At 37.9% G+C, this 18305-nt stretch overlaps 1 long non-coding RNA gene across 1 annotated transcript in view; it reads right to left on the bottom strand.

The window, feature by feature from the left end:
* LOC133219914 (uncharacterized) overlaps positions 1 to 18305 on the bottom strand; it is a 53683-nt gene that overhangs the window by 23580 nt on the left and 11798 nt on the right. The window contains exon 2 of the long non-coding RNA XR_009727570.1: positions 14678 to 14715. This is a non-coding gene — a long non-coding RNA (uncharacterized LOC133219914). The remainder of the gene's footprint in view (positions 1 to 14677; positions 14716 to 18305) is intronic.

Genomic DNA, 18305 nt, shown 5'->3' with positions numbered 1-18305 from the left:
AAAGAGATGCAGGCAGAGGACCTCCAGTTGCAGCTCCTGCTGCAGGGCCCATGGCAGGAGAGGTGACTAACTGGTACACACACACACCAGCGTAGGTGTCCAGTTCACTGGCATTGCTCCAGGGTACCTGATAGAAGCTTAAGAGGAATGAGGAGAGAATGAGAAACTAATCAGCAATGACTGAGACAGAACACATACAGAATCTGAACAAAATCTGCCTTTTTATGAGAACATTCTAACTTCAATTCAGCAGACAGGTGCAGCTTCTTCACACACTTGATGGGATCTGATTACTGTTGATAACCCCATCTCTGGGGCAGGAGAGAGCAGGCTTCTTGCCACCTCTGTAAATTATCTCCTGTCAACTTTACTCTTCTCCATGGCACAGGGGAAATTCAAGGAATCATTTTATCTCTGTCCCACGAGTCAGGGCACAGATTTAGAGTTGGCTCAAGTCTTTGGAATTTGTGACTGATGAATTCAGGAAATCTTGTTCCAGCAATTACAGATATTATTATAAACAGAAACAAAAATACCTTTTCCTGTTGTGGCATGGTTCTGATTAAGGTCTTCCCACTGAAAAATTTCCCGACGTTTCTGTGTATTTCTGTACAATTTCTATCATGCAGTCATAACAAAACACATCAAAAACCCAGGATTTTGTAAATATCTGAAACAAATCCAGGCCTACCAACTCTCCTCTACTCTCCTGCCAGCCCAACAAAAATCATCAGTCTCCTGATCAAGGGTGGATGCAGAGTAGAATAGACCTCTCACTAAAAACAGAGCTTTGAAATAAATGTTTATCATTTAAAGAGAGAAAATAAATGACTTCAAAATGTTTTCCACCAGCCAGGCTCAGTGTGTCACCCAACTCGTATAAAAACAGATGTACCTACACAATTACTTGTGCTCTGGACTCAACTGCTTCATCCAGTAATTGATGCCTCCCACTCACACACATTTGTTTAAAAGTTCTTTAGCCTCTTCTGCTAGTTAGATTGTAAAAATTACATGTGTGGATATATAGGAGTAGACACACACACATACACATCCAGGACAAGAATGTTTATTCAGAATAAATGATTTGGCCTTAAAGCAAATTAATTAGCTGTTGGTTAATTCATAATTCCAATACCTCTCGAGCCCCTGAGAAAAAAATATCAGAGATGATACATGTGAGTGAAATGCCTTTTTTCAATCATTATTTCTCAAAACTCATACAGCCTGCTTAACTAGGAAAGAACAAAATGTCTCAGCCATATCTCACTTAATCCACTAAAAAGGTTCATATGAAAAGCAGTGGGTTTATTTTCCAAGCAGCTCCACAGACAACTACTTCAATCTCATTTTGGAAAGTCACATCCTCTAAAAATTCAAGATCTGGAAATATGAGGCCACAGAAGGTGTTTTCTTAGTAACAGTCACTTTTCCCTACATTCATCCTTGATGTGACTTTCATGTAAACCAGTATATTAACCCCTCAGTGGGATATTTCTCCATCTGAATTCGGATACTGAAACATTAGATAAGCACTCACCCCGCTTCCAGAGCACGGGTAAACAGCTTGCTTGCAGACATAGCCCATTTAGAACAGAGCTGAAAGTGCCAAGTGAAATGACTAAACATGCATTCCACAAGTTTCACGTTCAAAGAATGTGATTAGTCAACAGCCCCCATTAAGACAGACACGTAAAACTAGTGATTTTAACGTAGTTTTGCCCAATGGTCCTACTTATCACTAATACTGAATATTTTGTAATGTCAAAGCAGCATGTGTGCCGGGTGTTGTGTAAATATTGTGCAGATGTATTAATCAGCAGCCAGCCCCTGCCCTGAACAATATCAATATGCTGCAACAGATAAGGCAGACAAAAGGCAGAAGCTGTGTGGGAGCACAAGGTGAGGAAATGCCCCTTGAAGGTTAAATTTCCCGACAGAGGAATGCTACGTTAGGACCCGAACTCAGCACCTCGGTCCCCACTGACGATTACCAGACTCTTCACGGAGGATTTATCTCCACGCGACATGGCAGAGCACTCGCTCTCAGGCAAACGGCACGTTTGTAGTGGCTGCGGGTGAACCACGGGGCCTGGCGGGGAGGCCGCCGAGCAGGGAGCCCACCACTGCTGCATTCACGCAGCCCGGCGGCCCCTCTGACTCCCTTTTCGGCGCTTGGGTTTAGCGTGGAAGGAAAGGAGGACAGGCCCGCGGGTGGCATTGCCGCCCGCTCCCGCGCTGGGGGCACCCGAGCAGTCAGCTCCCTGCGCCGGTTGGCTGCGGCGCTCGGCACGGTATGGAGGGGATCACAGAGCACACACACCCCCCCGCGGCCTCCCCCCCTCCGCCTTGCACCAAGGATCTGTCGCACGCCCTCAGGTAAACAGTCACAAAATATCATTCATCCAACGAAAATAAACTGTATATTTTGATCTTGTTTCGCTCCCGGGTGCCATATTTTCCGAAGCGCCGGAGGAGGGTGCCCAGAGAACCCAGCCTGGGGCAGCCGCCGGGGCTGGGACCCACGGCTGGGAGCGGTACGAGGGGTCACAGCGCCATCTCGTGGCTACCCGGGAGACTGCCAGTGTGCGCCACGGGGAGCAAGTACCGCTCCCCCTGCGGTAGGTGCTGTAGAGCTGAACCGGAGAACTGGCGCCGGGGGAGCGTCGTGCGAAACCTCGCTGTGGAACTTTAAATGCCAAGTAAATGTAAATGTAAAATGTATTCATGATACATAATTTCAAAGTTCCTGCGGTTTCTTCCTCCATTTCTGGATAAACCTATTACATTTTGGGGATCGATTTGTTTATTTATTTTTAGTTCTGTTGCAGTTTTATGGATATATGTTGTTGTTCTGGTCTGAGAAAATGCAAGATTTTTAGTTTTATGTTTGTGAAGCCAAAGTATGCTAAGACATAAAGCACATACAGATGAAAAACACCAGTTTGTGTTGTCAAAAAAAGTTTCCTTTGTCTCTGATGGTAAAATGTTCTTTTTATCCAACACTGCCTGCCCATAGCCAGCATCTTTCTAACAAAGGTAGTTTTGCATATATCTTTTCTACCTTAGAGGAAAGAGGATGCTTTACTCCAGTAAAGCAATTTCTGAATTAGAAAAGCTGCTTGTAATTTTTATCTGGCAATGTGTATCTTAATTTTCAAACTCAATTTTATTAATACCAATGGTAATATCTCTAAGAGGGAAAAAAAACAGGAAAGAAAAAACAAAAACACAAAGAATTTTATTCTTTTAAAGCTCAAAAAAATATAGTAGCTAAAATTAGGATTAAATACCAACAACAATTAATCATCTGGTGACTATGATTTTGTAGTGGATCAGCAAGGACATACAGACCTGGAATAAGAGCAGGAGTCACAGCTTGAAAGCTAGGCAGTTGCTTGGGGATAAGGGTAACACAGTAAGTCCACTTTTGCAGTGCACTGATGCAATACATGGTATCTCTTAAAGGTGCAGTCTTTGCTGATTCTCTCACCTTAGGCATCTTTGTAGGTTGTGAATTCAGAAGATGTGGGTTCCTGAGGGTGAACGTAGTTTTGAGTACCTTAACACTCATATGCAGAGTAGACATGACTAAGGAAAAAGCAGAAGCTTGTCATGTCTAGTGTAACTTCCTCCTCTTGCAGCCCTGCTGCTACAAAGAATGCCCCAGGCCCACCCTTACTTCAGGGCATATAGTTCTTGAGGGTAAAGGGGGGCCACAAGACCAGTTTCACTAAAGCACCAAAGATGCAGACAAGGAGAAGCAGGGCACTAGGCTCTTGTTCATCCTCAGCACCATGGACTATTCTGCTGGCTGGTGGGAAAGAATTAGGCTCACACAAGCAGCACATATTCTTGCTTTTCGTGTCCTCAAAGCACCGTTTTCTTTAAGAAACATTGTTAAAACCCCCCTTCACAGAAAACCAGGAAAAATCATGGTACCTGCTTATCTGAACTGACAGTGCCTTTGGCAGGCTGATACGTTTTCCAGTTCCTCAAGAGGTACCCAGCCTACTAATGACCTGCACAAAGATCTATTCAGTGACTTGCCAGAGCCATTCTTTTGCTGCCCAATAGCCATGTTCATTCAAGACCAGTCAGCAGGAAAAAAAGGTTGGCTGTCTTTGAGGAAATGATAAAATATAGGGAACTGGAGGTTTTGATAAAGCCTTGAAGGGTTCACATGGAAGCAAATTAAAAAAATATTTGACTCAGAACTTCCTTGCCTGTTCCCTAGGCAATGAATCCTGGCATATTTGAAATTACTAACCCCTGAGCACCAGGAGCACCTACTGTCTCAGAGACAGATTTGTTAAGTTCCCCAGACAACAAGCACTGAGATATGCATAACTGCTAACGAGATGGACAAACTGGACCCAGCGTGGGAAGGCAGACAGCCTACAGTATACCAGCTGTACACAGGACTGAAAAAAAAGAAAATGTGGCCTGTAAAGTGCATTCTACATCAACTGATATTAAGGCATTAATGAGATAAAAGCCCCTTTGGTCCCTCTTCACCAGGAAACACTGCTTTACCCCAACCAAAAATCAGGACTAATCAGACTTATCAACTAAAAAAGAAGCTTTCTCAAGGAAATCTCTTCCTTGGAAATTCCCCTTTTTTTGCTGAAATATTTTGAACATAGAGGCAGAGTGAGACAGACTGTGCAAGATGCCATTAGTATATAGGCTTTTGATTAGTTGAAGGAAAGAACTGATAATCTGGTAAAATATTGTCACCAGTAAATCTACATACGTATATATAAATATATATATATATACATAAATGCACAGTAGACAGACATGTATATACGTAATTCATTTATACTTATGTAGCTTAGATATGATAGTTGTGCAAGTCTGTCACTGTCATACTTGATTCACATTAACAGCAAAGACTGCAAGAGCAGCACAGTATGGTTCATCAGGCTGTGAGAATCGGGCTCACAATTTTCCTCCTTACATGTTTCTGAGGACTAAGCAGTGTGCAGTGTATGATACTGTATGAAATTCAGTGCCCCACAGATGCAGAATAAAAATTCTTATATTTCTAAGAGTTTTGCACAGTGTCCCCAGTGCTTAATGAATTCTGAGAGTTGAAAGCACAAGCTGCTACAGGCTGAGCTAAAGAACTAGTTTTGCTACTTTAAAGGATAGAACAAACTTACATTCTCAGTGGATCAATAGAGAGGTGATCATGTAAGGCACCCTGTCAAACAAATTTCAGAGACAAGTTATTTGTAGATTATTTTCAAAGATAAACTGAAGGATATAGCAATCTATTCCTTGGCAGTTCACGAAAGAAAGACACAAAAATAGCAAGCTAAATTTGTTGACTATGATATTTATGGGCCTTATTTTCCCCACAGTAATGTCATTCAGTTACAGGGATGTACTATATATACATATATATGTGCAAATCTCATATGTGTGCATTTGTGTCCTTGCCCACGCTTCTATATCACAAAATACTTGGAGATCACTGCACCTATCCTTTTTTCCCAATATGATGCCTTTATAGGAAATGTAGGCATCTCCCTATAATCCTTTATTTCACCGAATGCATATATGTCTGAAAGCTTTTCAGGATTAGGGCCAATATGCCATTTTAACAGCAATGTGCAATCACACATGGCAAGTAGATCAGCAACTAAATGCTATAATGGCCTTTTGAGCAAGGGGCTGAGTCAGCCTCTTCCACAACCTGTCGTACAGGATTTGCGGTCCAATTCCGTATCCCCCGTTCTGGTGCACCATTCCAGTGGTGACAGGTTTCTGGGTGACTGTTCTGTGGCTCATGATCAGCTGGAGGCTGGCAGAAGGAAGTGCAAAGAAACTCTGCTCTGCAAATAACAGGCTGCAAAGAGAAGCCGACGTGAACAGACAGTGTAAATAAGATGGGAAGAAGGAGAATGTCTGCCAAAAACAACATGAGGCTTTAAAGGCCTGGTTTCACTGCTAAAAAGTCCAAGCCCTAGCTTTTCCACCTCTAACCGAATCACACTCAGCTGCAGCTGATCCCTCTTACTCCGTTCTTTCCCACACATCAATCTCTGAAAAAGGTTATCCCACATCTTTGTGAAGCTTTTAACAAAAGCACAGTGAATATGATTGGAAGCAAGCTGAGAAGTACCATGCTCCAAATACCACTGCTGCTGCCATTCCCAGCATACAGGACAGTGCCTTGTGGTTAGTACCATCTTGCTAGAAGGACATACAGATGAGCCAACAATCTTGCAAGGAATAATTCAGAATTTCATCTTTTAGGGGTTGATCCTTTTTGAAATGTCCTGAAATCTCTGCTTTTGTTTGGTTTTGGAAGGGCATGGGCACCATTTAAGCAACCAGACAAGAACTGGATCATTGAAACAGACAGAAGGAGAACATAGCATATGAGACAGAGTCTGCACTAGTACCCTACCAAGCTCTGGAACCTCGGTATGAGCTCTGAGAGATCCTATTCACTTCCGTCAGTAGACTATTTGTATAGTAAGGATGATAATTGTTCAGATTAGCTCTAGGTGATATTTTGGCATACCATCTATACAACTGAGAAGGTTCTCTAATTTGTTTGGATAGCTCCCAGGCTTCTAAAAAGCTCCTGCACATATGTTTATGAAACATCAAGAAATAGAAATATCGCATCGACCTTGTTTACTTCCTGTTACAGACATCTAGAGGAGACCAGCTGTCCAGCAACTCAGGGCTAAAAAAAGAGCACTACAGCTACAGCCTGAAACACTGAAGAGAAGCGTGGGACACCCAGTGCCACTGTGACTGTAAGAGGAGCCGATGCAGAGAAACCTGCTGTCATGGAAGTAAGGGAGAGGAGAAGAGCAAAACCTAGAGAGCTGCAGTGTAAAGAGGTGCCATGGAAATAAATACTGATTTTATTTCTTTTTTCTCTTTTTTGGTAATGCCAGCAAGCAAATCTGAAGGCCAAAGGCTTCTTTTTTTTCTTCTTTTTTTTAAACAAACAAACAAACAAACAAACAAACAAACGTATGTGCTGATTCCCATCATTACTGCACTGATGACCTGGAGACAAAGTTCACATGCCTTTCGTCTTGTTCAGCTCTCCCTACCCACTAAATGAAGTGTTAAGACTTCTTCATATAATTTTTTCCTCAAACTTTTCTGGAAAGCTATTAGAGTCTGCAGACATTACAGGTGATAGAATGGGAATAAAACAGTTCAGAAATCTTACAGATCTAGGCAGTCACTCCTGGTTCCATGCCTGGATTGCTTTGCACCTACGCAGAGATTTAGAAAGGGAAAAAAGAATAAGAGGGCAGATAAAGATTTAGGTATGGTAACCATTGATGTGGTCTGATGTGGTCTGCCACTTTCTCTGCTGCTTCAGTAATTTTATATTTCTGCCTATTTTAGTGTTGTTCTGCAGTTTTTACTTTGACTGCTAGAAAAATATGATAAATAAAACACCATTTTTATGGCATTCTACTTTTATTTATTGTGGCTATTTTTATGCAACAACAGATGTTATTGCTATTTTTCATAGCTTCCTTGGACTTTGGGGTCATGTCACCTACAGGGAAACTATCTGGTTTTGCAGATTGACAAAACAGTTCATCAATATTCCAGTTCAAGAACCTTCTGGGAACAAAGCAAGCACCAGGCACCAGTGCAGTATTTTTCAAGACTGATAGCTAAATAATTTGCAGTGTCCTCTTGTCTTCAGTCTTTCAGATAAGCTCTTAACTCTCATTCCTCAACTGCTGCAAGTATAAATGAGCTGTCTGGGTAGGCATATATTGATTGTCCAGACAGGATTTCATCAGCCACAGCAGAAGGCAGCTCAGTCCTTCAAAATAAACTGTGGCTACCCATGCCTAATACTTAGGTTATTAAAAGGAACTGTGTTTGTAACCAACACAGAAAGTAACTGCTTCATCTGCAGAGTAAAAGAAAATATACCACTGTTTGTGTCAAGATTCATGAAGATGAGATTCAAGCACCATGGAAAAAAATCCAGAAAACACATGATGGAAGAAGGTGAGGAGGGCTTGATGCACATGATGAAGATGAGTGTAAATCATGTTGGCTTGCACAGTTTGAGTTCACAAGGCAAGCCCCAGAATACAGACACCCCTGTTGTTATAGACAAGCAGAGGAACCATCTGAAATATTTGGTAAAATACTTCCAGATCATTAAAAAAAAAAAAAAAAAAGTTGCAATTTTTGAAAGTTTCCACATTCATAGTGTCTATTTCTCATATACTTGTTTTTCAACCAGGATATATTTTCTTTCGGGTACTTTGTTGTTTTTCCTCCCTTGTAAAGGTAGTGTTACTTTAAAACCCACTGTGATTCTCACTTTTGTATATTCTGTCTGCTGAATCTCCATGAAATACAGCAGGATATAATGAATCCTATTACCATTTAGAGACAATATTGTGCAGACGAGCAAAAGGTGACAAGTTATCTTTATTGCATTGCTATGTTACTCATTCATGCCAATTAGTCTTTACTGAATTCATTTGGTGCAATAATATGAAGTGCATGGCATGAAACACATGAAGTCTATCTCTTAGATACAGTTCAGGAAGTCCTTATTATTTTTCTAATAACATTTCAGATAATGTCATGAACATCATTAGTAGCATCTCGAGGATGGAGCAAATAAATTACTTTTCTTTAAATCCTGTGCAGTTATTCCTAAATTCCTTTTATTTTGAAGATAGTGGGATTCAGAAAATAAGGAAGAATGCTATTCTAAGTCGATTGCAAGGTGATAAAGTGTTCATGAATACTACCCATTGTGTCAAATGACTCACACATCTATCAGGTGTGCCACATTAGCCCACAGAAAGCCTTTTGTACATGTTGTGTCCTATTAAAAAAAAAAAAAAAAGCTTTGTCTTCTGATGTCAATCATGGTGATGGATGGGTCCAAGGTGTTAATGAGTAAGCTTTAAAAAATATTTATGTTCTGCCAAATCTCTGCATCACGTCAGTAGGCACTAAACTAGGCAGTTGGAACTAGCAGAATATTTAGAAAGGACAGCTCTTCTTCTGACTCATTAAAAAAAAAAAAATTAAAAAAAGCATGTTTTTAGGCTCGCTCTACCAATTCTCTTGAGCCCTTTGTGTTTTTTTATAAACTTGATTTAACAACATTGTATCAGTTTACCTAAAACAGATTAACTCCAAGTGACTTTGATACTTCTTCAGTTACACTTGCCTTTACATTTTGCTAAGTGTAAAGTCTAAAATCAATGAGCCAAATTCTTGAGTTACTCCAGATTTTTTTCTGAGTAACTTAGACAGACATCTTAACACATTCTGTTTAGTACGTGTCATGCAACACTTTCAATTTTATTCTGCCGTGGAAATAATATAACACAAGAGTCTCTAACTGTGAGATACAAGAATTGTCATTCGGGGGGAATCAAGTGTGACTCGCAGTTTGTCAGAATTAAACCCAGAAGAGACTGCTTTGACTGCCCTGTTGGATTTCCTGCAGAGCGGAGCCCAGCATGCTTCCCACATTTCTCTCTACCTACAGCATACCTCCCAAAGCAGTGTACCATCTTGCTTTCAAGATTGCATATTGCAGTGCACTCTCTCAATAATTTGGTCAGATGACTACTGACTCTGACTAAAACAGTTTTCCCAGCCACAATCTCTTAAGCTAAACTTCTAGGGACTTGAATTATTTATGCCTTTGTTTGTTCCTCTAAAAAGGATCTACTCATAATTACCTAAACATTGGAGATAGGTAGACTGGTGGTAACTTTTGGGTTTGTGTGAAATGCCCCTTTTTCATTGTAGAATTTCAAATTCTTTCATTTTGACCAATTCTATAGTCATAAGGGCTTTTTTTCTTTAAAATTTTTAGGAGAAAAAGTACTCTTAAAATATAATCTGTTTCAATAATTTTCATCCAATTGTGAAACTATTTAAATTGATAACAAAACAGTCAGAAACAGAGAAAATAAACAGCCATATTACGAAACAGATACTGAATAAATATTCTGATTAACCTTAATATGATTTTTCACGGCACTCGGGTTCTGTAGAACCTACAACTAAAAGAGGATCTCATCTAAACCCAGTACTGGCTTTCTGGCAGACTTCTTATTAGTGAAGCAATGAAATATACATGTTATATATGGTTGGCTAAGTCATATTTCCGTGCAAATGTGATCAGAAGAAAATTACTTTTTAAAAAAATGCTTAGAGGTTAATGCAGATAGATAACTATCAGGATTTAAAAAATATATAATTGAAGAAAAAATATTTGTAAAATAATTTATTTGTCATTCTGGTGTCTGTAACCTCTGTTATCTAATTAATTTGACTATATAGAGATTAATTTTCAGCCTTAAAAAATAAATAAATAAATTAAAGGGATTGATAAGAACTGGACAGCAAGTATTTCTTCCATTCCTGGAGGAAAACTGAGATTTTTAAGAAAATTTCTCAGCCTCAGTCTGGATGAAAAAGTCAATGCCTTAAAAACATCTAAAAAACCCAATGAACTGAAAGCAAAGTCTGCATCAATCTATCATAGTGTTTGTTTTCTTTGTATTCAGTTTGTTTGCTCTTCTTACTATATTTAGCTTAAAATTACAAATAAGTCAGCTCTTGAAATTGGAAATGAGATTTTAATTTTAAAAATCAGCTTACAGGATTTCACTAACATTAGACTTATTCCTGGAAGCTGAAATGAAAAACACAGTTTAAAAAAATATTTTCCTGTGAGTAGTGTCTTGTTTCAGTGAATTATGGTTTGCCAATAATAATAATAATAATAATAATAATAATAATATGCTAAGTACATTTTTCACCCTCTCTTCTACAGGCTTCTAATAAAAATGTTCATTTTTCCAGTCTCATTTTTGTAATATTAATGATTCTAATATGTTACCAAATGGAGTAGATTAGTTTTTCCTCTGAAGAGCATATGTTAATGCCAAGCCCTGAGTTGATTGACAGCAATGATGATCAAAGATGCCACCTAAATTGCTTTTCTATTCTTATTGCTAGCGTATTTCCCAAAGGACTCAAACCAGAGACTCAAGCTACACACCAGCATTAGCAAGACTGAAAGAAGCACTGAAAATGTTTCTGAGCAGATCCTCAACTAGTGAAACTTGGCACTGCTCCACTGACTTCTTGTTTTCACTCCTTCTCCTTCTGTCTCGCTTGTGCTTATGTGTGGGCTGCTGCCCTGCCTTAGATATTTTTTGAGGAACAGACTCACAGCAAGCAAAGCAGATAGATTAAATAGGTAGAAACTTTTGAGCAACCTATAAGAGATTGAACAACAACCTAAAAATAAAACTAGGTACAAAATAATAGTATTTATTTGTGCCAGAACACTGGGCTAAATTCTTAGCTGCTAGAAACAAGGATAGGTCTATTGCTGAAAGGGGAGCTAGACCAATTGACATCAAATTAAGATCTACTTTTGACTCCAAAGGAGCTATACCAGCTAAAGAGGATCTTGCTTATTTTATTAAATTAACCAAAATTATACGCTACTGCATGTATGACAGTTTTGTTTTGTGAAGAGATGAGAAATGTCTCTGAAACAAGAAATCTAATTCTCCCCGTCATAATGCTGTTGTAAATCATCAGTAGGACAGCTTTAAACAATGTCAGCACAAAACTGGTAGGGATGAGACAAATACCAGCACAAGAAAAGCAAGAATTTCCTAGTCTTAAGCAAAAAGATCAGGACCTAACTATACTTTTAAAAGCTATGCTTGATAGTCTGTAACACCAAGTGACTCAACATCTCTAATTTTTAACTGTCATGAAAAGATGGTGTTTTTCTCTTATGAGAGAGGAAAGGAGATCTCCAAAAACCAACTTCATTGCCCAGTGTTTGCCTAAGAGCACAACAAAGTTTTTTAACTTTGCTCCCAAAGTTGACCCTATCTGTGTGAGCACTAACAGTGTTGGACTAATGTGTGTGGATGATTGTTCTGTTCTCTGTAATCTGAGTTATAATCATTGGCACAAGTGACTTGTGTACTGTGTGCCCGCAAGTAAATAACAGAAATTAAGAAAGCTCGTGGTGCACAAAATGTGAAAGTTTTTGAACTAAAAGTTCTCTGTCACTACAAATCTTATTTTTTGTTTTGTCTTTTACCTGATTTTAAAACTAGTTCTTGCTCAAGGACATCTTCTGTTTGTAGTCTTTGCTATTTAGAAATTACAAATAAAATCAAGTTGAAAGCAAAGAGTTATCTCTGAGAAAAAAACACACTCTAAATGCTAAGGTAAGGTATACTTCCAAAACCAGCAAACCCTTTTCAAAATATAGTGATGAATCCAGGAAAAAATAATCCCATGCTACTTGACCATTGGATTTGACTGGAACACTTGGGGCCCTGCTGCTTGCCCCTTTCTTTCAGTTTACATCATCCTAAACCAGCTTTGATTGATCAAGTTCAGAAACTTGATGTTCATCTCAGATGACCTGAAATTCTTTAACAGGAAAAGCAGAAGGAAGTTACCTCTTACTCATGCACAGAAATGGAATTTGACTCTCCAGCTTGCTGCAGTTGAAATCAAGAGATTTCTATGTCATAGTGGTTTAAACCTACTAAATATAGGATATAACTGTTCTATATAGCAGATGTTATATCAATAGGCAAGCTGTAAGACAGAAGGATTGAGTCACTTGGAAAGTGACGATATACTTGTACTTGGTCATGCTGTAGATACTTAAGAAATCTATAAGAATGGTAAAACCAGAAAGGCAGATGAGCAGAAGGGAGGTAACATATCACTGTGCATATGTGTGGGACTGGGAATTTTACTGGTCTGCAGTGAAAACAATTTGTTTCATCACAGTATTTTGGGATAGGAGACACACAGCTGCTGAGCTCCCTTGCAACCAATTCTATAATAATGAGTGCAGAAAAATAAACATTAGTAATTGAAATAAATCAGTCAAAGAGATGCAGGGTACTTTCTATGGTCGCGGGGTTTCTAAGCTAAATATGATATTGTTCAGTTTAACTTGGTAACTTTAAATAGGAAAATAGAACTCATTTTGAGGTAACTGACTTAGTGGTGGGAATAGACTGGATGTAAAGAAACCCAAAGTATCTGGTTAAAGCTATTATGGTATTATAGCCTACAACTATTGAAGAAGATGTCCAATATTTTGATAGAGTAAAAATAGTAAGAACATCATCAGGTCAGATAAGGATTAAGGAGGTAGAACATGCAAAGAAGCATACCTATGAAAGGGGTCTCATTCAACCACTGGCCATTTCATCTGAGAGATGAAGAAGTTAGTAGAAGGCCAAAGAGCCTCAGTGATAAGAAAATTACCCAATTCACAGGAATGTGGTAGGCATCCTGTTGGGCTTCTAGCAGAAGGAGAAAAAATAAGCCTCCCCGTAACTGCGTAAATTCTCTTCCCCAAAGAACTCCATTTAGTAACCCATGATAATAAGCTGCAAAATCTATTCATGCTTTTGGTACATCTTATGTAACTAACATTAGTTACAGTTATCTCTGCTTACAAATGAAGTTGCAGCCCTCAGGTTTGAATCAGTCTTCTGATTTGAAATGCAAGTCCAAATTAACACTATCAGGGTCATAAAAGGAGAATTAGAGAGCGAATATTTCAAAACTCCATTCATCAAAAGAAACATTACCAGTGTTATTTAAATGCAAGGAGATAAATGATAAAAATATCATTGTACAGAACAGAGATAGAAAGCACAAGACACAAAATTTTGACAGTCTAAAACACAGAGATGGCATCACTGGAAGGTTAATGGTACCTAACTAAAGATAAAAAAGCTGAAGAATACGATACAGAAAAATAATCTAGAATTCAGCAAGGCCTTATATCTCTAAAGGAGTTAAAAAATCAAGTGTGAAGTTAAAATCAATCAGCCCTTTTCAATAGCAGCCAGTATGAAAAATAAAACCAAAAACCCAATACAGTATTTCCCAATGAGCAAATCTGGTGGTAAAAAGTAAGCATATAACTAACTGCAGAGATACATAGGTGAGAGATCCAATGGAAAAATATAAAACTTAGGCTTTTTTTTGAGACAATAAAGGTGTATCAATCAGTCAGTTATACAGTGTTAACAGCATCTTAGTATTTCTGTTAAATGTATGTGGGGTTTTTAGGTTATTTTATTTCTGCATCATTAGTGAGAGTCAGATATTCTCATATTTAGTCGAGTTTTTAAAAGATCGGCGATTTTGCTTTTCCACCTCTTCCACTTTACCTAATGTGAGATATACATGACATATCAATATTCTTTCTTTGAAATGCCTATTCAAAGTTTTGAACTACACTTCCCCTGGGTGATCCAGCCTCTCTGTCCTGATGACTTCCTTTTACTGATGTAACTATAAAATAACCCAAAAAATTCAGACCCCAATTAACCCTAGAATTCAAACTTGTCCAGTACATGTTATAACAATACCTATTCTGTAGGAATCCCTTGATTTTTGTAATCATAGTGGTTCTGAATTCACACCTTTAACAATTTGTAAAAGGTAATAATTTACAATGGCATTCCTTAATCAAATGTCAGGTTCAGCACATTCTAATGTGTTGTACTTAATAGCAATCAAGACAGTTCATAGAAGACATGGAAAGGAGAAGTAGTGATTGGTGAAGAAAAAAGTCAGCAATGGAAACCTTAGACTATTGAAAGGCAAAGGTTACCTCCCGCTGGAAAACACTCTTCCTGAGATGGTATGCGCCTGCAGAAAATAAAGAAAAGAAAAATTATTATTAATCAGGCCTTCATGAGAGAATGGTATTGGCAGGCATTAAGAAATCAGCCAGCAGAAGAGAAAAGCATGAAGTGATTCCAAACAAATGAAGGCTGGGCTGTATTCACCTGAATTATCTCTTTGCAAGGAGGAAGAGGCAAACTTGGAGCAAACAGCATTTGTCAGTAATAGGGGCTTTAATGGAGAGTAATGGCTATAAGACATTTTTGCAATAACCACAGAAAGATGAGCTGTATTCAGACTTTTCAGGTATTTAGATTTCATTCAGGCTGTCCGTGTTACAGGATATTTCTCATGAGGGATTACAGTGCAACCTGAATAAGTTATGTATGGGTCACAAATGATGCTACATGTTTTGTGAATATTTTCTTCTATTATATGTGAAATTTCAGGTTACACTCAGCTTCCTGGCACTTTTGGACCATGTAACTAGCCAGAAACTGTAACTACAGCACTCAATGGAGTGTATATCCCTCGTGTAGAAATAGTAATCTCTGGAGTAGGTAAGGTCAAACCCATAAATTTGTGAAAGCTTAGTGCATCACACAGCATGTTGGAACAGTCCCAGAATTTACTGAATTTGCACTCACACCACAAAACAATTATTCCTTCTTGCTTCTTTCTTACCCTGTGTGATACTCAGTGTTCAGGAATGAATGATGGCACTTTCCCCTCCTTCCTCTCTCCCACTTACTTTGCCTTCACTTGTTAATGGAGAGATACATACTGTCTTGAATCATAGCCACTACCTTATAAGAACACCATCAGGTTTTATGGACAAAAATAGAACCTCGTAAATTGTGTTTGTATAAGAAGGTGACTGAATTATCACTGATATCAGTAGATAATGGGAACTTAACCTGATACCTTCTCCATAGTCTAGTCTTCTTGGTATTTTATTCATCTGCACACATTAGAAAGATCTGCTCATTTCAAGGTATTTTTAGGATCTGAAATGACCTCCCAGCAGATACACTAGCTGTCATGAATTCAAGTTAAACTTCACAAGAACTTTGGGAGCTAATATTTCTGAAGATGTTTTGTTTCTCAGACTTCCATAGTCTTCTCAAACTCTTTGTCTCAACGCAATCCTTACACAGCTTATGACTCTTCTGAGAACCTTAGACTGCTTTCTGCTTCTTATTGTCTCTGAACCTTCATCTGTAATTTTTTTTCCAATTTATCTGTAGTTTTTCTGTTACAGAGCCACTGTGAGCACAAACTAGGCATCCATCAATCTAACATTCTGCTGTAAGCATCAGGCAATCTCAGTGCTTCAAAGAACCAATTGCATCATGAATACCCACCTGCCCAAAAGATTTAAGAAACAAATTTCTTCCAAAATTCTTTAATTTATTCTTCTGCAGTAGCATCATATTTAGTATGACAGCTGTGAGCAAGCTTGAGCAGCCAATATAAAGGACAGAAGAATTGTCTGAATTATTAAGTTAAAAGAGAAGCCTTACTATAAAGCGCAAAAGTCTTATTATTGTCAGTCTCAGTACTGCAAATATGGTTTTCAGTTAGGAATATTCATTTCAGAAGGATAAACTTCTGAGGGTTCATTTCGGATTTTTTTTCCGTGTGTCCTTCCCACTGCTTTGATTCGCCTCAATAGCAGAATCACAAGGTAAACATTCATAATCAGGCTACATCACCCAGTGATTCTGAATATTACCTGTTTACTTCACTTCCCAACTCAGGATACACAATGACATTCTTCAAAACTAATTGAGAAATACAGATAGAAAGAGAGCAGTACTTGGGAGGAGGGATCTTTTTACTGGAAAAACTCTTGGAAAATAATTTTGTAAAAAGTATATAAAAAGTATATGGTTGCCCCTCAGACATCAAGGAATAACGCCACTAACTATACCTTGATGTTTTAACACACAACAAAATGTTCAGCTAATACACAATGGAGCAACACCACACTGGAGCAACACTATGGGTCAGAACTAATTCTCAGTTTCTTAACAGATTCATGAGCATTTTCATTGCTCTGTTTATAAAAGAAGATACACTGAAGACAGTGTTCAGGAATTTAAGTGCTAGGATGAAATGATTAAAAAGTTGTGAGGTTCCATACTTATTTTTACTTGAAATCTGTTGCATTACTTTAGGCAGGTTCATGATGCACGCTGCATTCTATTGCAATGAATTTTATGGGACAGGGCAGTTAATTTTGCAAAAAAGTTACACTTCACTAAGAGAAACCAATTGAAAAGAAATTAGAGAAGTCTAATTCACCAGTTTTTGAAGTTTTTTTTCATTTGCACTGAAGAAATCCTCAGAAGTTTTGGTAGTGTACTATACCAGCATATAAAGTAGATGTAAAAGCAACTCCTAACCTTTGCTTTAAGAACCTCACATTTCCATATTCCAGGAAAAAAATACAGAACAGCTTCTGCCTCTGTGATTTTGAAATTTACATTTTTGAGAAATAAACAATCCAACATCAAATACATATAAATTAGCCTAATATGAAAAGACTGTGTCAAATTCAGGCCTGAAGCAAATAAGTGTGGTTCCACTTCTGCCAATAGAGTGTTTTGAAATTGGTGTACTGTTATTTTTATAGACTACCAAGATAATTTTTGAGCACACTAAACTAAGTAGTGAATATATTCCTAACAAAATGTTCCCTCCATTGAAATACAGGGAGTGGGCAGCTCATAGTGTTAGATGAATGTGATATGAATTACTTTAAGAAGATACTGTGACTCTGAAATTATCGTCAATTACAGTTGCCAAATTAAGTAAGAAAAAATAATGGACAAGATATGGAGGTGGGAGTTATAGAGATATAGTTACTACTAAAAATACAGGCAAAGCTGTAAAGCATCATGACACAGTACCTAATGATTTGCTTATTATTCAGCATCTATTAAAATATCAGCTTTTTAAGAACTTACATTCTTTTTGTTTCCTAGATTTAATACTTGGTAAATAAATTTTTTTTACTGGTTCCAGTACTGAATGGCTTCATTTAATGTATATTTCTACTGACCATGCATGTTTGTTAACTTGGCTATTTTAGAACTTATTAATTTAAGCATCTCTTGAAGATTTGGAACTAATCAAATACACAATGATCAGTAATTCTTCTAGTTGTCCAGACTTCTCAAAGTTCATCATGAGTTATTCTTATGCTGCTGTCTGCTAAGGACAAACATAAATTTAGATTATTCTGAATGGTTTTACCATTTCAAGATATTTCTTCTATTATAAAAAAAATCCTTTAGAAAATAAATCAAAATCTCTCACCAGTTTATTTACAGAAAGCTCTTTATTGTTCAGCACCACTATCAGGGATTTTAAAATACTTTCCAAAAGACTTGAAATAACAAATATGCCCACATTTTTGCAATCTCAAAACAGTAAGCTTCTTGGGGCAGAGACTATCAGATTTTATTTGTACATGGTCCTTAGCACAGTGAGACCCCCAGGTTTGACTGCAGCCCCTGAGTGCTACTTCAATGGAAATAATAAACGATAATAATAATAAAGTCTGATTATTAACTTGACAGGCAATTTTTGAAATAATGAGTCATCAA

This window comes from Neopsephotus bourkii, unplaced genomic scaffold, assembly GCF_033783945.1.
Source record: "Neopsephotus bourkii isolate Nb327-2 ecotype Australia unplaced genomic scaffold, CSIRO-AGI_Nbou_v1 NB_1388, whole genome shotgun sequence".
In the NCBI taxonomy this organism is placed as follows: domain Eukaryota; kingdom Metazoa; phylum Chordata; class Aves; order Psittaciformes; family Psittacidae; genus Neopsephotus; species Neopsephotus bourkii.
Note: the sequence above shows the minus strand (reverse complement) of the source record. Positions and strands in the feature narration are given on the sequence as shown.